Source organism: Ranitomeya imitator, chromosome 2, assembly GCF_032444005.1.
Source record: "Ranitomeya imitator isolate aRanImi1 chromosome 2, aRanImi1.pri, whole genome shotgun sequence".
Lineage (NCBI taxonomy): Eukaryota > Metazoa > Chordata > Amphibia > Anura > Dendrobatidae > Ranitomeya > Ranitomeya imitator.
The window spans coordinates 610,785,558-610,808,632 of record NC_091283.1 but is presented as its reverse complement, the minus strand read 5'-3'; the positions used below and the strand labels follow the sequence as shown (position 1 = coordinate 610,808,632).

Here is a 23,075-nt window from a genome sequence, read left to right as displayed (position 1 = left end):
GTACGTCCGGGAGTCTGACCCACCCCTGGACCGTACGGTCTGCTGGCTGCCGTGCCTGGTGCAGGCGAGAAGCGGGAACCCCTTCGGGGCACGGAGACCACAACCGGACGTACGGGGGTCTGATCAACCCCTGTACCGTACGGGCTGCTGGCTGCCGTGCCGTCCTCAAATTGCTTGGCCTAAACAAAAGGTCAATTTTTTTGTGACAACAGTGATGACCGTGACATAGCACTGGAGGTGTACCCCAAGACAGTGACCTAAGTGTGGGTTGAAGTCTGTGGTTCATGGGCGGAAAGTTGAATTTTGGGTGAAAAACCATACTTTCACACTTTGAAAATTTCAGACTATGTGTCAGACTTCCAGGCAGGGGGAAACCGCTGGAGGTGTACCGAGGACACTTCCAGAAGCCTGGGGAAGCTTTTCTGGAAGAGTCCTTGACACTTGGAAAATTTTGGGCAATTTTCTGAGAAAAAAAAAAATCACATTCCCCTTACCCCCCCACCCAAGAGGGGCTTCAATATGTTGCAGAGTACCCCGAAAGGGTCCCCAAAGTGGGAGAAAGTGAGGCAAGTCAAAGAGGCAAAGATGAATGTACATTTGAATAATTTTATTAATGTCAGATAAAAATTGACATATTCACAAGGGCTTTGTTCTCCTGATTGGGATGAGCCGAATATTCTTGAGACTATACTCCTCAGTAGAATCGGATGACTCGGTATCACTTTCCGTGAGGTCTACCACCTCGTTATCCAATTCACTGGTTGATGCCATTACTGGCGACATAATTTTGCGTCCTCATGATTTCCTGCGTTGAACACTAGCTCTTGGGCACGGCACATATCGGTCAGGGTCTTCTCCCGGTAAACTCTCTCGGCCACATCGTTTGTATGTGCCAAGTAGCGTGCAAACAAGCGCTTTTCGCAATCTGTGTATTGTGACAAAGTCCATGTCTCGCAAATCCGCCGTACAAGGTGGCTGGTGATGTTTGGGAGGTTGTAGCTACGGAGGAAAGCACATTGTTAGTACTGGTTGCTACTTATGGCTGTGGGTCACTTGACTTGTGGCTACCTTACCTTGAATGGTATCGTTTGAGTCTCATGGATGGAATTTTTATGACCTTCCCGGTACAACGTCACGAAAAGTTTGTGATAATCTTTCGGCCAAAGGTAAAGACCGGTCTGACATATTCCGCATACGCATTGAACCACTGAAAAAGAAAAAAAATATATATATGTTACTCTCCAGTCTGGGGCACCCCTCCAAAAGGTTTTACATGGGGACAAGAGAGTGATTTTGCTCCCCACAATGAGTGGGGTTGCCTGGGTTCCCTGGCTTTGAGAAAAGCTTACCGATTCCTCTTCCTCTGAAAGTACAAAGTTGCTACCTGAGAGGTGGAGCACTTGTGAGTCTTCACACCCACAATTGTCTTGCGTCTTCCTTGGTACGTGTGATGGATCCTCTCATTCCACTCTGAAACCTACGATGTGAAAAAAAAAGGTGGAAAAATATTGAACCGGTTCAGCAAATACCGCTGACCCACAGGGCCCGACGACTTACCGTCATGTTACGAACAACACCTGGTCTTTGGAGATGTTTTAGAATCAGAAGGGCCTCGAGGTACAGTACCACTTCCCGGCGATCTACTTCTGATCCGCCATCTGTCACAGCCTCGATGCTAGCTAGAAATGTTGGCCTTGCCTCCTCCAGTATAATCTGGCAGTCCTTGGGTGACTTTGATGGCTTCATCAATAGATCGTACCTGTGGGGAAAAATAAAGGCAATTAACCAACATCCAAGGTTTGGTAACAATGCGCTGAATATTGGCTCTTTGAACGGTGTACCTTTTACTTACAGACTCTCGGCAGGCTCCCTTGTACAATGATTTCTGAAGGTCTGTTGTAAAATTCATGAACACTTCGCATGCCTTATAAAGTTGAGGATTCTCTAGTCTCAGGTTTGGTAGCCCTCATCTGATACATGGTAAATCTCCGTATATGCTTCAACATTTTGAGGAGGTCTGGCTCGATAGATGGAGTTTTCCAAGTTGTTGAAAAAAATTATTAACCTGGTTTGGTTTTACGAGGTACTCCAGAGTTACAGATTTTGGGTTCACAAAAATAGAAACCGTGCTACGTTTGATACCTCCTGTTGACAGTTTGGGACCCCATGGGTAATTGTTAGGTACGAGTGGACCCCTTTAACATGGGGTGATTCAATGAGTGACGCTTGTACAATCCGGCGGCCTTGGTAGCCGTGCGGTTTTTGTCTTTCCATTCCCTTTTCTGGATACTTAAATTGCTGCCATCCATGACCTCCTCATTGCCTATGCGGTCAGAAATGCTCCCTGTGTGGTCAGGCTCAGGGCACGGGTCTCCCTCCCGACTGTCTACCGCCGTAAAAGGAAAGGCACATCCATCTCATCAGAATCTAGCTTTGGCGTGGGGCATGGGTCTCCCTCCCGACTGTCTACTGGCCGTAAAAGGAAAGGCACATCCATCTCATCTGAATCTAGCTCTGGCGGGGGGCACGGGTCTCCCTCCAGACTGTCTCCCGGCCGTAAAAGGAAAGGCACATCCATCACATCTGAATCTAGCTCTGGCATGGAGCCTGGGCGGAGCTCCGGATTGTCAGTTGGTACCTGAGCGGGCCCTTCACAGGTCAGTGGTGTGATTGTGACTCAAACCTAGGCTTGTTTGCTATCAAAAAGCCGCGACCTTCTAAGAAGGCTACAGTCTCCTCCAAGGATTGGAGGGGCTTGAGCTCACTGAATTGGATTGTTGTCCCCTTGTTGGCGATACAGCGAAGTTGATACTTTGCGGAGGCTATGGCGGTTTTTATCTCCGAATCACCGTGTGACCTCAGGCATACCCTTCTCAGATGTGTGGATATATATTTGGTTACCCTGTGGCACACGGGGCATGTAAGTGGTGTCCGTGGGTGCCTGCGGGGGAGACACAAAGCAATAAAACCGTCACCTTGCCAGCAAGTGTAACAACTCCACTACAAGGTACATTCATGTGTCTCTACGTGGCCGACAAATGTCTTCTACTCACCGCTCCATTGCGAAGGGTTTCCCGCAGTCAAACAGAGCGTCTCGTAATAGTTTATTAAAGTGCCGTGTTTCTCTGTGTCTTGAACTGTGGCAAATGATTTTCCTCCGCGCGAGTCAGCCACGCAGGTGAAAGACGCCAGCTGAGGTGATTGAAATTAACCGGATGTGTTTTGCCGTACTCTGATATAGGTCACCACGGGGGTTGAGTCAGCCCAGGGGGTGGCACCTCCACGGTCGCTAAACATCCGTAGGGTTGATGATATATCCCTCACCTGATCCACCTGCTGTAATCACCTATACGGCATCACGGGGGATGACTCAGCCCCAGGGGTGGCACCTGACCGGATCCACCTGCCATAATCGCCTATACGGCATCACGGGGGATGACTCAGCCCCAGGGGGTGGCACCTACACGGCTGTCGATCAGTCATATCTGTAACGGATTGGGTACTAACTGGATCCATCGATCCCAGTCAAAGCACGGTGGCTCACTTGTTAGCGCTGCGGCCTTGCCGAGCTGGCGTCTCGGGTTCGAATCCTGTTGTGTCATACATTCAGAAAGGGAAAAATCTCAGGTGTTATGTCAAGGACACTTCCTTAGACATTTTTAGAAAAATTTTGAGACAATCCCGATTTTGTAAAAAAAAAAAAATCTCACATTTTCCCTACTTCAACCTCATGGGTCGTCAATATGTTGTAAAGTACCCCAAGATAGAGACCCAAGTGTGGGTAAAGTGTCTGGTTCATGGGCACAAAGTTGAATTTTCAGTGAAAATTTGTCGGAAATCCGCTGTGGACATTGGCTGGGCGCGTGACCCGAATGAGAGAGGCGAATCTGGGTGACCCGAGCTTGGCAGGACCCTTCCCACGGGGGTCCTGGTTCTCTGGAGGTAATCACTGTCAGAAGGGCACATCTTGAGTCCTCACCCAGGTGAGGGCTCTCGGAAGGCGGACGCCCTTCTGTCTTTGTCCCCCCAGAGCAGGCTCGGTGTTTATCGGAAGTCTTCTGCGGACGTTGGCTGGGCGCGTGACCCGAGTGAGAGAGGCGAATCTGGGTGACCCGAGCTTGGCAGGACCCTTCCCACGGGGGGTCCTGGTTCTCTGGAGGTAATCACTGTCAGAAGGGCACATCTTGGGTCCTCACCCAGGTGAGGGCTCTCGGAAGGCGGACGCCCTTCTGTCTTTGTCCCCCCAGAGCAGGCTCGGTGTTTATCGGAAGTCTTCTGCGGACGTTGGCTGGGCGCGTGACCCGAGTGAGAGAGGCGAATCTGGGCGACCCGAGCTTGGCAGGACCCTTCCCACGGGGGGTCCTGGTTCTCTGGAGGTAATCACTGTCAGAAGGGCACATCTTGGGTCCTCACCCAGGTGAGGGCTCTCGGAAGGCGGACGCCCTTCTGTCTTTGTCCCCCCAGAGCAGGCTCGGTGTTTATCGGAAGTCTTCTGCGGACGTTGGCTGGGCGCGTGACCCGAGTGAGAGAGGCGAATCTGGGCGACCCGAGCTTGGCAGGACCCTTCCCACGGGGGTCCTGGTTCTCTGGAGGTAATCACTGTCAGAAGGGCACATCTTGAGTCCTCACCCAGGTGAGGGCTCTCGGAAGGCGGACGCCCTTCTGTCTTTGTCCCCCCAGAGCAGGCTCGGTGTTTATCGGAAGTCTTCTGCGGACGTTGGCTGGGCGCGTGACCCGAGTGAGAGAGGCGAATCTGGGTGACCCGAGCTTGGCAGGACCCTTCCCATGGGGGGTCCTGGTTCTCTGGAGGTAATCACTGTCAGAAGGGCACATCTTGGGTCCTCACCCAGGTGAGGGCTCTCGGAAGGCGGACGCCCTTCTGTCTTTGTCCCCCCAGAGCAGGCTCGGTGTTTATCGGAAGTCTTCTGCGGACGTTGGCTGGGCGCGTGACCCGAGTGAGAGAGGCGAATCTGGGCGACCCGAGCTTGGCAGGACCCTTCCCACGGGGGTCCTGGTTCTCTGAAGGTTTTCACTGTCAGAAGGGCACATCTTGGGTCCTCACCCAGGTGAGGGCTCTCGGAAGGCGGACGCCCTTCTGTCTTTGTCCCCCCAGAGCAGGCTCGGTGTTTATCGGAAGTCTTCTGCGGATGTTGGCTGGGCGCGTGACCCGAGTGAGAGAGGCGAATCTGGGCGACCCGAGCTTGGCAGGACCCTTCCCATGGGGGTCCTGGTTCTCTGGAGGTAATCACTGTCAGAAGGGCACATCTTGGGTCCTCACCCAGGTGAGGGCTCTTGGAAGGCGGACGCCCTTCTGTCTTTGTCCCCCCAGAGCAGGCTCGGTGTTTATCGGAAGTCTTCTGCGGACGTTGGCTGGGCGCGTGACCCGAGTGAGAGAGGCGAATCTGGGCGACCCGAGCTTGGCAGGACCCTTCCCACGGGGGTCCTGGTTCTCTGGAGGTAATCACTGTCAGAAGGGCACATCTTGGGTCCTCACCCAGGTGAGGGCTCTTGGAAGGCGGACGCCCTTCTGTCTTTGTCCCCCCAGAGCAGGCTCGGTGTTTATCGGAAGTCTTCTGCGGACGTTGGCTGGGCGCGTGACCCGAGTGAGAGAGGCGAATCTGGGCGACCCGAGCTTGGCAGGACCCTTCCCACGGGGGTCCTGGTTCTCTGGAGGTAATCACTGTCAGAAGGGCACATCTTGGGTCCTCACCCAGGTGAGGGCTCTCGGAAGGCGGACGCCCTTCTGTCTTTGTCCCCCCAGAGCAGGCTCGGTGTTTCTCTGTAGGATGTCCCCACCGGTTTGGTTTTTGTGTTCCGAGATGTATCCTTGCAGCTTGGCCGAAACAAACATTTGCCGTTTTCGGTGGCGACAGCCATGACCGCGGCGAAGCACTTTGGGCGCGGCCGGGATGCGCACACCCCGCTCACCACGTTTCAGTCGCTGGCTGAGTGGACTCCGTAGGGGGGCTTAATAGTCGGAGGGGGGCTTAATAGTCGGCCCTGCGGAAGTCGGTGGAGGGCTTAATAGTCGGCCCTGCGGAAGACGGAGGGGGCTTAATAGTCGGCCTGTGGAGGTTGTCTGTGGGCTTAATAGTCACCCTGAGTACGCCATAGCGACTCTCCAAGGTGGGGGCACAGTGTGCGTTCCATGGGCGGAAAGTTTAATTTTGAGCGAAAAACCGTATTTTCGCACTGTAAAAAATGTCAGACTTCCAGGCGGGGGAAAACCGCAGGAGGCGTACCGAGGAGGCTTCCAGGAGCCTGGGGAAGATTTTCCAAAAGTGTCCTTGACACTTAGAAATATTTTGAAAAAAATCACGATTTTGTGAAAATTGACACGTTTCCCCTACTTCCACGCCAGGGGGGCGTCAATATGTTGTGAGGTACCCCAGGACAGTCGCCTAAATGTGGGTGAAGTTTGCGAGTCACGGGCGCAAAGTCGAATTTTGGGTGAAAAACCGCGTTTTCATACTCTAAAAATTTCAGACAAGTGTCAGACTTCCAGGCAGGGAGAAACCGCAGGAGGCGTACCGAGGAGGCTTCCAGGAGCCTGGGGAAGATTTTCCAAAAGTGTCCTTGACACTTAGAAATATTTTCAGAAAATCACGATTTTGTGAAAATTGACACGTTTCCCCTACTTCCACGCCAGGGGGGCGTCAATATGTTGTGAGGTACCCCAGGACAGTCGCCCAAATGTGGGTGAAGTTTGCGGGTCATGGGCGCAAAGTCGAATTTTGGGTGAAAAACCGCGTTTTCATACTCTAAAAATTTCAGACAAGTGTCAGACTTCCAGGCAGGGAGAAACCGCAGGAGGCGTACCGAGGAGGCTTCCAGGAGCCTGGGGAAGATTTTCCAAAAGTGTCCTTGACACTTAGAAATATTTTGAAAAAATCACGATTTTGTGAAAATTGACACGTTTCCCCTACTTCCACGCCAGGGGGGCGTCAATATGTTGTGAGGTACCCCAGGACAGTCGCCCAAATGTGGGTGAAGTTTGCGAGTCATGGGCGCAAAGTCGAATTTTGGGTGAAAAACCGCGTTTTCATACTCTAAAAATTTCAGACAAGTGTCAGACTTCCAGGCAGGGAGAAACCGCAGGAGGCGTACCGAGGAGGCTTCCAGGAGCCTGGGGAAGATTTTCCAAAAGTGTCCTTGACACTTAGAAATATTTTCAGAAAATCACGATTTTGTGAAAATTGACACGTTTCCCCTACTTCCACGCCAGGGGGGCGTCAATATGTTGTGAGGTACCCCAGGACAGTCGCCTAAATGTGGGTGAAGTTTGCGAGTCACGGGCGCAAAGTCGAATTTTGGGTGAAAAACCGCGTTTTCATACTCTAAAAATTTCAGACAAGTGTCAGACTTCCAGGCAGGGAGAAACCGCAGGAGGCGTACTGAGGAGGCTTCCAGGAGCCTGGGGAAGATTTTCCAAAAGTGTCCTTGACACTTAGAAATATTTTGAAAAAATCACGATTTTGTGAAAATTGACACGTTTCCCCTACTTCCACGCCAGGGGGGCGTCAATATGTTGTGAGGTACCCCAGGACAGTCGCCCAAATGTGGGTGAAGTTTGCGAGTCATGGGCGCAAAGTCGAATTTTGGGTGAAAAACCGCGTTTTCATACTCTAAAAATTTCAGACAAGTGTCAGACTTCCAGGCAGGGAGAAACCGCAGGAGGCGTACCGAGGAGGCTTCCAGGAGCCTGGGGAAGATTTTCCAAAAGTGTCCTTGACACTTAGAAATATTTTCAGAAAATCACGATTTTGTGAAAATTGACACGTTTCCCCTACTTCCACGCCAGGGGGGCGTCAATATGTTGTGAGGTACCCCAGGACAGTCGCCTAAATGTGGGTGAAGTTTGCGAGTCACGGGCGCAAAGTCGAATTTTGGGTGAAAAACCGCGTTTTCATGCGCTAAAAATTTCAGACAAGTGTCAGACTTCCAGGCAGGGGGAAACCGCAGGAGGCGTACCGAGGAGGCTTCCAGGAGCCTGGGGAAGATTTTCCAAAAGTGTCCTTGACACTTAGAAATATTTTCAGAAAATCACGATTTTGTGAAAATTGACACGTTTCCCCTACTTCCACGCCAGGGGGGCGTCAATATGTTGTGAGGTACCCCAGGACAGTCGCCTAAATGTGGGTGAAGTTTGCGAGTCACGGGCGCAAAGTCGAATTTTGGGTGAAAAACCGCGTTTTCATGCGCTAAAAATTTCAGACAAGTGTCAGACTTCCAGGCAGGGGGAAACCGCAGGAGGCGTACCGAGGAGGCTTCCAGGAGCCTGGGGAAGATTATCCAAAAGTGTCCTTGACACTTAGAAATATTTTCAGAAAATCACGATTTTGTGAAAATTGACACGTTTCCCCTACTTCCACGCCAGGGGGGCGTCAATATGTTGTGAGGTACCCCAGGACAGTCGCCTAAATGTGGGTGAAGTTTGCGAGTCACGGGCGCAAAGTCGAATTTTGGGTGAAAAACCGCGTTTTCATGCGCTAAAAATTTCAGACAAGTGTCAGACTTCCAGGCAGGGGGAAACCGCAGGAGGCGTACCGAGGAGGCTTCCAGGAGCCTGGGGAAGATTATCCAAAAGTGTCCTTGACACTTAGAAATATTTTCAGAAAATCACGATTTTGTGAAAATTGACACGTTTCCCCTACTTCCACGCCAGGGGGGCGTCAATATGTTGTGAGGTACCCCAGGACAGTCGCCTAAATGTGGGTGAAGTTTGCGAGTCACGGGCGCAAAGTCGAATTTTGGGTGAAAAACCGCATTTTCATGCGCTAAAAATTTCAGACAAGTGTCAGACTTCCAGGCAGGGGGAAACCGCAGGAGGCGTACCGAGGAGGCTTCCAGGAGCCTGGGGAAGATTATCCAAAAGTGTCCTTGACACTTAGAAATATTTTGAAAAAATCACGATTTTGTGAAAATTGACACGTTTCCCCTACTTCCACGCCAGGGGGGCGTCAATATGTTGTGAGGTACCCCAGGACAGTCGCCCAAATGTGGGTGAAGTTTGCGAGTCATGGGCGCAAAGTCGAATTTTGGGTGAAAAACCGCATTTTCATACTTTAAAAATTTCAGACAAGTGTCAGACTTCCAGGCAGGGAGAAACCGCAGGAGGCGTACCGAGGAGGCTTCCAGGAGCCTGGGGAAGATTTTCCAAAAGTGTCCTTGACACTTAGAAATATTTTCAGAAAATCACGATTTTGTGAAAATTGACACGTTTCCCCTACTTCCACGCCAGGGGGGCGTCAATATGTTGTGAGGTACCCCAGGACAGTCGCCTAAATGTGGGTGAAGTTTGCGAGTCACGGGCGCAAAGTCGAATTTTGGGTGAAAAACCGCATTTTCATGCGCTAAAAATTTCAGACAAGTGTCAGACTTCCAGGCAGGGGGAAACCGCAGGAGGCGTACCGAGGAGGCTTCCAGGAGCCTGGGGAAGATTATCCAAAAGTGTCCTTGACACTTAGAAATATTTTCAGAAAATCACGATTTTGTGAAAATTGACACGTTTCCCCTACTTCCACGCCAGGGGGGCGTCAATATGTTGTGAGGTACCCCAGGACAGTCGCCTAAATGTGGGTGAAGTTTGCGAGTCACGGGCGCAAAGTCGAATTTTGGGTGAAAAACCGCGTTTTCATGCGCTAAAAATTTCAGACAAGTGTCAGACTTCCAGGCAGGGAGAAACCGCAGTAGGCGTACCGAGGAGGCTTCCAGGAGCCTGGGGAAGATTTTCCAAAAGTGTCCTTGACACTTAGAAATATTTTGAGAAATTTCCGATTTTGTGAAAAATGACCCCTTTCCCCTACTTCCACCCTAAAGGGGCGTCAATATGTTGTAAAGCACCCCGAGACAGAGACCTAAGCGTGGGCAAAGTTTGGGTCTGATGGGTGGAACACTGAAAAAAACGCGATTTTCCACTTAGAACAAACATAGAACTTTCAGACTTCCAGGCGGGGGGAAAGCTCTGAAGCTGTACCGAGGACACTTCCATGGCCCCCGGATCGATTTTCAAGAACGAGTCCTTGGGACTTTGAAATTTTTCGGCGATGCGTTTTTGGCTTCCGGGAGCCGCAGAACGTTGGGAAATTCGTTCCGCTCGCCGGCTCCAGGTGTTTCGGGCTAGTCCAGGCCCCAGCTACGCCGCCTGGCCGCCAAATTTCGCAAAATCGAAAAAAAAAAAAATAGAACCGGAATGAGGAATTTCTGGCCGCCGGATCCGCCGCACAGCTCCAGGAAGTCGGACACTTTTCGGCTTCGCTCCCTTAAAGTGTGGGTCGGTGTTTCGCCATGCAAATACCCACTTTTGCACACCAGCTGCAGGATATAGGAGAGAGGGGTACCTCTCGGGCCCGACTGATTTCCGATGTTTTCGTGGTTCCTCAAGTCGGGTAGGCGGTTTGGCGAGTACCCCCCTGTTTGCATGGAAGTCCGCCCTCGCGTCGACACCAGGCTTCCGCGGCTCCAGGGGGACTCTTGCCGGTCGTCTGCCCCAAGTCAGAGACGCGTTTCCCGGGTCGCCTGAGCCTGAACGGACCCTCCCCAAGCGTGTTCTGGTTCTCCGAGGGTGACGGATGTCAGAAGGGAGGCAGATCTGGAGTCTTCGTCCCGAGGAGGGCTCCAGGAGGGCGGATTGCACCCCCTGACTCGGTCCCCTCAGAGCAGGCTTGGCGTTTCTCTGTGTCGGATGTCTCCCGCTTCCACGCCACCGGGGAGACCTATGAGAGAATCGCACTGTGACCCGGATTCCGTCTCGAGGGCGCCCGTAGCGTGTCGGAGAGGGACCTCCAGGACTATCGGGCATGTTTCTTCCCCGTCTCCCCGAGGGGAAGGATGGCAGCGGGTGGGGTTTCTCACCCATGCCCCCCACCGGCTCTTCCTCCGATCGATTTGGCTCAGCGCTCCCGGGTGGGGAGGTGGTGCCGCTCGCTCGGCCCGGGCTTTGGAGCCCGCGTCGGTCTAAGGCGGGCGGTCTCCTTCCTCTTTTACCCCCCGGGATTCAGGCACGCATCCTTGGGCGTGCACGCCGGCAGTCGCCTCCCGTTCGCAGGACGGTGGCTGCCGTGCAGAGGGGGAGTTTGACCCGAACTGTGGTACGGCAGGGGTCCGACGACCCGCGCGGGCGAATGGCGGGGCGCCCACCCACCTCGGCGTGGGGGCCCGTCGTCCGAATCGCTCCCCGCGCGGGGTAGCACAACGATCTTCTCCGAGGGCGGCCCTTTGACTTCCAGATGCGCAGCTTGCCCGCGGAGGCCCGTGCCGACCCCCACCCAGCGTCCGATGGGCGGCCTCCGCGGTGGGCATCGGCGAGAGCGGCGGCGGTGGGTGGCGCTTCCACGCCACCGCCGAGCTCCGCGTTCTCCAGTCTTTTCCCGAGCCCCTACGATAGTGGGGGGACGACAGATGCGTGGGGAGGCAGGCGGAGTGGGTTCTCACCGCGTGGTGTGCCCGGCCGAACGCCGTCGCCTTCCCCGCTCGTCCGACGTCCTCCGAGGCGGCTCGGAAGGGAGCGCGAGAGGGAGAGAGCGAGAGAGAGAGAGAGAGAGAGAGACCAAGCGGACGCCCCAGAGCGAGAAGGGAGGATGGAAAAGGGAGAGACGAGTGGGGCAAAAAGAGTTTTGGCGAAGGGGAGTACCCGGCGAACTGCCGCCCCGGGCTTCTTCTGTTCTCAACAGCGGAGGCACGGCTTTGGGGGGGAGACGCCGCTCGGTTGGGGCTCCTTTGAGGTTACGGGCAAGAGCCCGGGACGAGGGACTACGCCATAGGGCGACGCCGACACGGCCAGGCCAACTGCGCCCCCCGTGCGACCTCTGCGTCGCTGGCGGGCTCTGCGCCTGAGCCGCGGTGGACCCCGACGGCCAGCCCCCCTCTCCCACTCCTCGCGCCCGTCCGCCGGTGGGTCGAGGACCCCCCGCGGCGGAGGCAGGTCTAAGCCAGACGGAGGCCCCGCATAGGCCCCCCACCGCCCTGGCCCCTCTCCCCAGCAGCGACTCTGTGTGTCGCCCCGGGAGCGGTGGGTCACGAGGCAGGGTGGCCGTGGCGTCCTCCGAAGGCCAGTCACCTACGGCCCTCCCCGTGCAAGGGGTGGTTTTTACAACAGATGCCCTCCGATCGGGAGGCCGGGTCTAAGCCAGATGGTGGCGCCGCATAGGCCCCCCACCGCCCTGGCCCCTCTCCCCAGCAGCGACTCTGTGTGTCGCCCCGGGAGCGGTGGGTCACGAGGCAGGGGAGCCGTGGTGTCCTCCGGAGGCCAGTCACCTCGCCCTCTCCGTGCAAGGTGGGTTTTTTTCCAGACACCCTCCGCATCGGCCGCCTCGCACCGTACAGCGTGCACGATCTCCCCAGTGGCACTGCACTCGCCGTTCAGGCTCCTGTTTTCCTCCGGAAGGTGACGCCCCGGGATGCCCGCCTGCCGGCACGGACGACGAGGAGGATTTCCCTTCCTCCGGGTGCCCTTCCCGCTGCGGGGCTTCCTATCTGGCTTCTCTCCCTCGATTGATTAAGTCCCTGGCCTTTGTACACACTGCCCGTCGCTACTACCGATTGGATGGTTTAGTGAGGTCCTTGGATCGGCCCCGCCGGGTTCGGCCAAGACCCATGGTGGAGAGCCGAGAAGACGATCGAACTTGACTATCTAGAGACAGTAAAAGTCGTAACAAGGTTTCCCTAGATGAACCTGTGGAAGGATCTTTAATGGGCGAGTGAAAAATACCGATGAGGTGCAGATCAGGAGGCCAGCCGCCCGCCAAATCCCCGAAGGGTACCGAACGTGATGGGGGCGGTGGTAGGTCTCTTTCTGCTTCGCCAGGGCGCTCCGCAGGGTGGGGACGGTGAGGGCACGTGAGGACAGCGGGCGGGCGACGTCGGGAGGGTGCGGGGAGCCCCTCTCGCTCCGTCGCCCAGGAAAAAGACGCCCGGCCTCGCGCCGACGATTGTTGCCCTGCCGCTGCCTGCCGAGGAAAAATAAGAAGCCCCCCGCGTACGCGAAAGGCCGTCCCGGGTACCATTCTCCTGTGCGCTCACACACCCCTCCCCGGGGTATGTGGGTCTGGGCGGTAGGTTGAGAAGCCTCGAGCCCTCCTTTGTTCTCCTCCCCGCTGGAGGGAGGGACGGGGAGGCCGAGCGCCCGGGCAACAGGGCCGAGATTTGAAAACAACCCTCCAAAGCATCCCAGTCTTTTGCGGCCGGCTGACACGAGAGTGAAAAGGGGGGCGCCTCCGAGTGTCCCCAAACCAGAAAGCGCGACTCTTAACGGTGGATCACTCGGCGCGCGCGTCGAAGAACGCAGCTAGCTGCGAGAATTAAGTGTGAATTGCAGGACACATTGATCATCGACACTTCGAACGCACCTTGCGGCCCCGGGGTGCTCCCGGGGCTATGCCTGTCTGAGGGTTGCCCCTCCATCTATCGCCTCCATGGCGCAGCTGGGGTCCCCTCGCAAGGGTGACAACGAGGGAGGCCTGAGGCTCCGTGCCCTGATGGTCTCTTCTCCTTTATCCCTTACGTCCCCCCAAGGCCAGACTCACCTGCCCTGGGCCCACCTGATGGGGTTTACCATCGTCACTCCCCCCGTTGTGACGTGAAACCCTGTGGCGCAATGAAGGTGAAGGCCGGGGCGCTCCGGCCGAGGTGGGATCCCGCCGCCCGCTCCGGGGGGTTGACACGGCGGGTGCACCATCGGCCCGCCTCTGTCGGGGAGGTGGAGCATGAGTGCGCGATAGGACCCGAAAGATGGTGAGCTATGCCTGGGCAGGACGAAGCCAGAGGAAACTCTGGTGGAGGTCCGCAGCGACCCTGATGTGCAAATTGGTCATCTGGGTATAGGGGCGTTTGTAGATGTGCTTGGCCCGTACGGGGATCGAACCCACGACCTTGGTGTTATTAGCACCACGCTCTAACCAACTGAGCTAAATGGCCATAGGTGTGGTCCCTGGGTATAGGGGCGAAAGACTCACGGAGACCACGGGCAGACGTACAGGGGCCTGATCAACCCCTGGACCATACGGGCTGCTGTGCCTGCCGCAGGCGAGAAGCGAGAACCCCTTCGGGGCACGGAGACTACAACCGGACGTACGGGGGTCTGACCCACCCCTGGACCGTACGGTCTGCTGGCTGCTGTGCCTGCCGCAGGCGAGAAGCGAGAACCCCTTCGGGGCACGGAGACCACAACCGGACGTACGGGGGTCTGACCCACCCCTGGACCGTACGGTCTGCTGGCTGCCGTTCCTGGTGCAGGCGAGAAGCGGGAACCCCTTCGGGGCATGGAGACCACAACCGGACGTACGGGGGTCTGATCCACCCCTGGACCGTACGGTCTGCTGGCTGCCGTGCCTGGTGCAGGCGAGAAGTGGGAACCCCTTCGGGGCACGGAGACCACAACCGTACGTCCGGGAGTCTGACCCACCCCTGGACCGTACGGTCTGCTGGCTGCCGTGCCTGGTGCAGGCGAGAAGCGGGAACCCCTTCGGGGCACGGAGACCACAACCGGACGTACGGGGGTCTGATCAACCCCTGTACCGTACGGGCTGCTGGCTGCCGTGCCGTCCTCAAATTGCTTGGCCTAAACAAAAGTCAATTTTTTGTGACAACAGTGATGACCGTGACATAGCACTGGAGGTGTACCCCAAGACAGTGACCTAAGTGTGGGTGAAGTCTGTGGTTCATGGGCGGAAAGTTGAATTTTGGGTGAAAAACCATACTTTCACACTTTGAAAATTTCAGACATGTGTCAGACTTCCAGGCAGGGGGAAACCGCTGGAGGTGTACCGAGGACACTTCCAGAAGCCTGGGGAAGCTTTTCTGGAAGAGTCCTTGACACTTGGAAAATTTTGGGCAATTTTCTGAGAAAAAAAAAAATCACATTTCCCCTTACCCCCCACCCAAGAGGGGCTTCAATATGTTGCAGAGTACCCCGAAAGGGTCCCCAAAGTGGGAGAAAAGTGAGGCAAGTCAAAGAGGCAAAGATGAATGTACATTTGAATAATTTTATTAATGTCAGATAAAAATTGACATATTCACAAGGGCTTTGTTCTCCTGATTGGGATGAGCCGAATATTCTTGAGACTATACTCCTCAGTAGAATCGGATGACTCGGTATCACTTTCCGTGAGGTCTACCACCTCGTTATCCAATTCACTGGTTGATGCCATTACTGGCGACATAATTTTTGCGTCCTCATGATTTCCTGCGTTGAACACTAGCTCTTGGGCACGGCACATATCGGTCAGGGTCTTCTCCCGGTAAACTCTCTCGGCCACATCGTTTGTATGTGCCAAGTAGCGTGCAAACAAGCGCTTTTCGCAATCTGTGTATTGTGACAAAGTCCATGTCTCGCAAATCCGCCGTACAAGGTGGCTGGTGATGTTTGGGAGGTTGTAGCTACGGAGGAAAGCACATTGTTAGTACTGGTTGCTACTTATGGCTGTGGGTCACTTGACTTGTGGCTACCTTACCTTGAATGGTATCGTTTGAGTCTCATGGATGGATTTTTTATGACCTTCCCGGTACACGTCACGAAAAAGTTTGTGATAATCTTTCGGCCAAAGGTAAAGACCGGTCTGACATATTCCGCATACGCATTGAACCACTGAAAAAGAAAAAAAATATATATATGTTACTCTCCAGTCTGGGGGCACCCCTCCAAAAGGTTTTACATGGGGACAAGAGAGTGTTTTGCTCCCCACAATGAGTGGGGTTGCCTGGGTTCCCTGGCTTTGAGAAAAGCTTACCGATTCCTCTTCCTCTGAAAGTACAAAAGTTGCTACCTGAGAGGTGGAGCACTTGTGAGTCTTCACACCCACAATTGTCTTGCGTCTTCCTTGGTACGTGTGATGGATCCTCTCATTCCACTCTGAAACCTACGATGTGAAAAAAAAAGGTGGAAAAATATTGAACCGGTTCAGCAAATACCGCTGACCCACAGGGCCCGACGACTTACCGTCATGTTACGAACAACACCTGGTCTTTGGAGATGTTTTAGAATCAGAAGGGCCTCGAGGTACAGTACCACTTCCCGGCGATCTACTTCTGATCCGCCATCTGTCACAGCCTCGATGCTAGCTAGAAATGTTGGCCTTGCCTCCTCCAGTATAATCTGGCAGTCCTTGGGTGACTTTGATGGCTTCATCAATAGATCGTACCTGTGGGGAAAAATAAAGGCAATTAACCAACATCCAAGGTTTGGTAACAATGCGCTGAATATTGGCTCTTTTGAACGGTGTACCTTTTACTTACAGACTCTCGGCAGGCTCCCTTGTACAATGATTTCTGAAGGTCTGTTGTAAAATTCATGAACACTTCGCATGCCTTATAAAGTTGAGGATTCTCTAGTCTCAGTTTGGTAGCCCTCATCTGATACATGGTAAATCTCCGTATATGCTTCAACATTTTGAGGGAGGTCTGGCTCGATAGATGGAGTTTTCCAAGTTGTTGAAAAAAATTATTAACCTGGTTTGGTTTTACGAGGTACTCCAGAGTTACAGATTTTGGGTTCACAAAAAATAGAAACCGTGCTACGTTTGATACCTCCTGTTGACAGTTTGGGACCCCATGGGTAATTGTTAGGTACGAGTGGAACCCCTTTAACATGGGGTGATTCAATGAGTGACGCTTGTACAATCCGGCGGCCTTGGTAGCCGTGCGGTTTTTGTCTTTCCATTCCCTTTTCTGGATACTTAAATTGCTGCCATCCATGACCTCCTCATTGCCTATGCGGTCAGAAATGCTCCCTGTGTGGTCAGGCTCAGGGCACGGGTCTCCCTCCCGACTGTCTACCGGCCGTAAAAGGAAAGGCACATCCATCTCATCCGAATCTAGCTTTGGCGTGGGGCATGGGTCTCCCTCCCGACTGTCTACTGGCCGTAAAAGGAAAGGCACATCCATCTCATCTGAATCTAGCTCTGGCGGGGGGCACGGGTCTCCCTCCAGACTGTCTCCCGGCCGTAAAAGGAAAGGCACATCCATCACATCTGAATCTAGCTCTGGCATGGAGCCTGGGCGGAGCTCCGGATTGTCAGTTGGTACCTGAGCGGGCCCTTCACAGGTCAGTGGTGTGATTTGTGACTCAAACCTAGGCTTGTTTGCTATCAAAAAGCCGCGACCTTCTAAGAAGGCTACAGTCTCCTCCAAGGATTGGAGGGGCTTGAGCTCACTGAATTGGATTGTTGTCCCCTTGTTGGCGATACAGCGAAGTTGATACTTTGCGGAGGCTATGGCGGTTTTTATCTCCGAATCACCGTGTGACCTCAGGCATACCCTTCTCAGATGTGTGGATATATATTTGGTTACCCTGTGGCACACGGGGCATGTAAGTGGTGTCCGTGGGTGCCTGCGGGGGAGACACAAGCAATAAAACCGGTCACCTTGCCAGCAAGTGTACAACTCCACTACAAGGTACATTCATGTGTCTCTACGTGGCCGACAAATGTCTTCTACTCACCGCTCCATTGCGAAGGGTTTCCCGCAGTCAAACAGAGCGTCTCGTAATAGTTTATTAAAGTGCCGTGTTTCTCTGTGTCTTGAACTGTGGCAAATGATTTTCCTCCGCGCGAGTCAGCCACGCAGGTGAAAGACGCCAGCTGAGGTGATTGAAATTAACCGGATGTGTTTTGCCGTACTCTGATATAGGTCACCACGGGGGTTGAGTCAGCCCAGGGGGTGGCACCTCCACGGTCGCTAAACATCCGTAGGGTTGATGATATATCCCTCTGTGGATTTTTCCGCAGCGGATTTGATAAATCCGCAGTGCTAAACCGCTGCGGATTTACCGCGTTTTTTCTGCGCATTTCACTGCGGTTTTACAACTGCGATTTTCTATTTGAGCAGTTGTAAAACCGCTGCGGAATCCGCACAAAGAAGTGACATGCTGCGGAATGTAAACCGCTGCGTTTCCGTGCAGTTCTTCCGCAGCATGTGTACAGCGATTTTTGTTTCCCATATGTTTACATTGAACTGTAAACTCATGGGAAACTGCCGCGGATCCGCAGCGTTTTCTGCAGCGTGTGCACATACCTTTAGAATTAGGCTATGTGCACACGGTGCGGATTTGGCTGCGGATTCGCAGCAGTGTTCCATCAGGTTTACAGTTTCATGTAAACATATGGAAACCAAATCCGCTGTGCCCATGGTGCGGAAAATACCGCGTGGAAACGCTGCGTTGTATTTTCCGCAGCATGTCAATTCTTTGTGCGGATTCCGCAGCGTTTTACACCTGTTCCTAAATAGGAATCCGCAGGTGAAATCCGCACAAAAAACACTGGAAATCCGCGGAAAATCCGCAAGTAAAACGCAGTGCCTTTTACCCGCGGATTTTTCAAAAATGATGCTGAAAAATCTCACATGAATCCGCAACGTGGGCACATAGCCTTAGGGTTAGGGTTGGAATTAGGGTTGTGGTTAGGGGTGTGTTGTGGTTAGGGTTAGGGGTGTGTTGGGGTTAGGGTTGTGGTTAGGGGTGTGTTGCGGTTAGGGTTGTGATTAGGGTTATGGCTACAGTTGGGATTAGGGTTAGGGGTGTGGGGGGGTTAGTGTTGGAGTTAGAATTGAGGGGTTACCACTGTTTAGGCACATCAGGGGTCTCCAAACGCAACATGGCGCCACCATTGATTCCAGCCAATCTCGTATTCAAAAAGTCAAATGGTGCTCCCTCACTTCCGAGCCCCGACGTGTGCCCAAACAGTGGTTTACCCCCACATATGGGGTACCAGCATACTCAGGATAAACTGCGCAACAATTACTGGGGTCCAATTTCTCCTGTTACCCTTGTGAAAATAAAAAAATGCTTGCTAAAACATCATTTTTGAGGAAAGAAAAATGATTTATTATTTTCACGGCTCTACGTTGTAAACGTCTGTGAAGCACTTGGGGGTTCAAAGTGCTCACCACATATCTAGATAAGTTCCTTGGGGGGTCTAGTTTCTAAAATGGGGTCACTTGTGGGGGGTTTCTACTGTTTAGGCACACCAGGGGCTCTGCAAACGCAACGCGACGCCCGCAGACCATTCCATCAAAGTCTGCATTTCAAAAGTCACTACTTCCCTTCTGAGCCCCGACGTGTGCCCAAACAGTGGTTTACCTCCACACATGGGGTATCAGCGTACTCAGGAGAAACTGGACAACAAATATTGGGGTCAAATTTCTCCTGTTACCCTTGGGAAAATTAAAAAATTCTGGGCTAAATAATTATTTTTGAGGAAAGAAAACGTATTTATTATTTTCACGGCTCTGCATTATAAACTTCTGTGAAGCACTTGGGGGTTCAAAGTGCTCACCACACATCTAGATAAGTTCCTTTCGGGGTCTAGTTTCCAAAATGGGGTCACTTGTGGGGGGGTTTCTACTGTTTAGCCACATCAGGGGCTCTGCAAACGCAACGTGACGCCCGCAGAGCATTCCATCAAAGTCTGCATTTCAAAACATCACTACTTCAATTCCGAGCCCCGGCATGTGCCCAAACAGTAGTTTACCCCCACATATGGGGTATCACCGTACTCAGGAGAAACTGGACAACAAATATTGGGGTCAAATTTCTCCTGTTACCCTTGGGAAAATTTAAAAATTCTGGGGTAAATAATTATTTTTGAGGAAAGAAAACGTATTTATTATTTTCACGGCTCTGCATTATAAACTTCTGTGAAGCACTTGGGGGTTCAAAGTGCTCACCACACATCTAGATAAGTTCCTTTCGGGGTCTAGTTTCCAAAATGGGGTCACTTGTGGGGGGTTTCTACTGTTAAGCCACATCAGGGGCTCTGCAAACGCAACGTGACGCCCACAGAGCATTCCATCAAAGTCTGCATTTCAAAACGTCACCACTTCCGAGCCCCGGCATGTGCCCAAACAGTGGTTTACCCCCACATATGGGGTATCAGCGTACTCAGGAGAAACTGGACAACAACTTTTGGGGTCAAATTTCTCCTGATACCCTTGGGAAAATAAAAAATTGCAGGCTAAAAGATCATTTTTGAGAAAATAATTTTTTTTTTATTTTCATGGCTCTGCGTTATAAACTTCTGTGAAGCACTTGGGGGTTCAAAGTCCTCACCACACATCTAGATTAGTTCCTTTGGTGGACTAGTTTCCAAAATGGGGTCATTTCTGGGGGATCTCCAATGTTTAGGCACACAGGGGCTCTCCAAACGTGACATGGTGTCCGCTAATGATTGGAGCTAATTTTCCATTTAAAAAGCCAAATGGCGTGCCTTCCCTTCCGAGCCCTGCCGTGCGCCCAAACAGTGGTTTACCCCCACATATGGGGTATCAGCGTACTCAGGACAAACTGGACAACAACATTTGGGGTCCAATTTCTCCTATTACTCTTGGCAAAATAGGAAATTCCAGGCTAAAAAATCATTTTTGAGGAAAGAAAAATTATTTTTTATTTTCATGGCTCTGCGTTATAAACTTCTGTGAAGCACCTGGGGGTTTAAAGTGCTCAATATGCATCTAGATAAGTTCCTTGGGGGGTCTAGTTTCCAAAATGGGGTCACTTGTGGGGGAGCTCCAATGTTTAGGCACACAGGGGCTCTCCAAACGCGACATGGTGTCCGCTAACAATTGGAGCTAATTTTCCATTCAAAAAGTCAAATGGCGCGCCTTCCCTTCCGAGCCCTGCCGAGTGCCCAAACAGTGGTTTACCCCCACATATGAGGTATCGGCGTACTCGGGAGAAATTGCCCAACAAATTTTATGATCCATTTTATCCTATTGCCCATGTGATAATGAAAAAATTGAGGTGAAAAGAATTTTTTTGTGAAAAAAAAGTACTTTTTCATTTTTACAGATCAATTTGTGAAGCACCTGAGGGTTTAAAGTGCTCACTAGGCATCTAAATAAGTTCCTTGGGGGGTCTAGTTTCCAAAATGGGGTCACTTGTGGGGGAGCGCCAATGTTTAGGCACACAGGAGCTTTCCAAACGCGACATGGTGTCCGCTAACGATGGAGATAATTTTTCATTCAAAAAGTCAAATGGCGCTCCTTCCCTTCCGAGCCTTACCATGTGCCCAAACAGTGGTTTACCCCCACATATGAGGTATCAGTGTACTCAGAAGAAATTTCCCAACAAATTTTAGGATCCATTTTATCCTGTTGCCCATGTGAAAATGAAAAAATTGAGGCTTAAATTATTTTTTTGTGAAGAAAAAGTACTTTTTCATTTTTACGGATCAATTTGTGAAGCACCTGGGGGTTCAAAGTGCTCACTATGCATCTAGATAAGTTCCCTGGGGCGTCTAGTTTCCAAAATGGGGTCACTTGTGGGGGAGCTCCAATTTTTAGGCACACGGAGGCTCTCCAAATGTGACATGGTGTCCGCTAAAGAGTGGAGCCAATTTTTGATTCAAAAAGTCAAATGGCGCTCCTTTCCTTCCAAGCCCTGCCGTGCGCCCAAACAGTGGTTTACCCCCACATATGAGGTATCAGCGTACTCAGGACAAATTGGACAACAACTTTCGTGGTTCAGTTTCTCCTTTTACCATTGGGAAAATAAAAAAATTGTTGCTAAAAGATAATTTTTGTGACTAAAAAGTTAAATGTTCATTTTTTCCTTCCATGTTGCTTCTGCTGCTGTGAAGCACCTGAAGGGTTAATAAACTTCTGGAATGTGGTTTTGAGTACCTTGAGGGGTGCAGTTTTTAGAATGGTGTCACTTTTGGGTATTTTCAGCCATATAGACCCCTCAAACTGACTTCAAATGTGAGGTGGTCCCTAGAAAAATGGTTTTGTAAATTTCGTTGTAAAAATGAGAAATCGCTGGTCAAATTTTAACCCTTATAACTTCCTAGCAAAAAAAAATGTTGTTTCCAAAATTGTGCTCATGTAAAGTAAACATGTGGGAAATGTTATTTAACTATTTTGTGTCACATAACTCTCTGGTTTAACAGAATAAAAATTCAAAATGTGAAAATTGCGAAATTTTCAAAATTTTCGCCAAATTTCCGTTTTTATCACAAATAAACGCATAATTTATTGACCTAAATTTTCCACTAACATGAAGCCCAATATGTCACGAAAAAACAATCTCAGAACCGCTAGGATCCGTTGAAGCGTTCCTGAGTTATTACCTCATAAAGGGACACTGGTCAGAATTGCAAAAAACGGCAAGGTCTTTAAGGTCAAAATAGGCTGGGTCATGAAGGGGTTAAAGGGAAGGTGCCATCAAAAAAAATTTTTTTTCAGAAATTGTAAAAATGTAAAGAATTAATGATTACATTTTCTTAAAAAATATTATCATTTGTTTATAATTTAGTAAAATATGAAAAATAATTTGAAAAGTTTTGGAATTTCCACTTTTAAACACTAGGGGGAGCAGCTGCTGAAATTTCAGAAAAACCTAGTGTACAAATAGCTCACATTACTGCACTGCTGTAATTATGAGCGGAGTCTGCTGACATGTGTGATGTCTCCTCTCCTCTCCTTCTGGGTGTTTGCTAAGGGATTAGAGAGGATGATATTCAGGAACCCAGTGAGCAGCCATTTTGTTGGTGACTGCAGAGTATGGCTGCCATCACACAATCAGTATTTGGTCAGTATTTTTCATCAGTATTTGTAAGCAAAAACCAGGAGTGGAACAAATAGAGGAAAAGTATAATAGAAACATATGCACCACTTCTGCATTTATCACCCACTCCTGGTTTTGGCTACAAATACTGAGGTAAAATACTGACCAAATACTGCTAGTGTGAAGGCAGCCTTATACTGACAAGTAGACGGTCACCGAGGATGGCAGGCAGTAAGGATTCTGGGAGATATGTGGTGGAGGGAGCAGGGTGACAGCAGCACAGAGTATTTCAGGAGAGCAGTATGCTGGTCTATAGGGGCCCCCTGTTTGGTGCGCGGAGCAGCCAGGGATTGTACATAGAGCGCTGTCTTTTATACACATGGATGGACCGTCTGCTCCACAGAAATCCAGGAAACATTTCTGCGGATTGATGGCCTGGTCTGATCCAGACTTTGCATGTAGACCCCATTCCCCTCCTCAGATCCTGTCTTCTCCATCCTGTCCTGGCAATGTGTGAAAGCGAGGCGACAGGCGCAGTCCGGGGTGACGCTGGGAAGGAAATGTAGCCATATAGTAACTATAA

At 51.6% G+C, this 23,075-nt stretch overlaps 1 non-coding gene across 1 annotated transcript; it reads left to right on the top strand.

The window, feature by feature from the left end:
- The first annotated feature begins 13,240 nt into the window (after window positions 1-13,240).
- Window positions 13,241-13,392, top strand: LOC138668361 (5.8S ribosomal RNA). The gene has a single exon (XR_011319187.1). It is a non-coding gene; the product is annotated as a 5.8S ribosomal RNA (ribosomal RNA).
- Window positions 13,393-23,075: the final 9,683 nt, after the last annotated feature.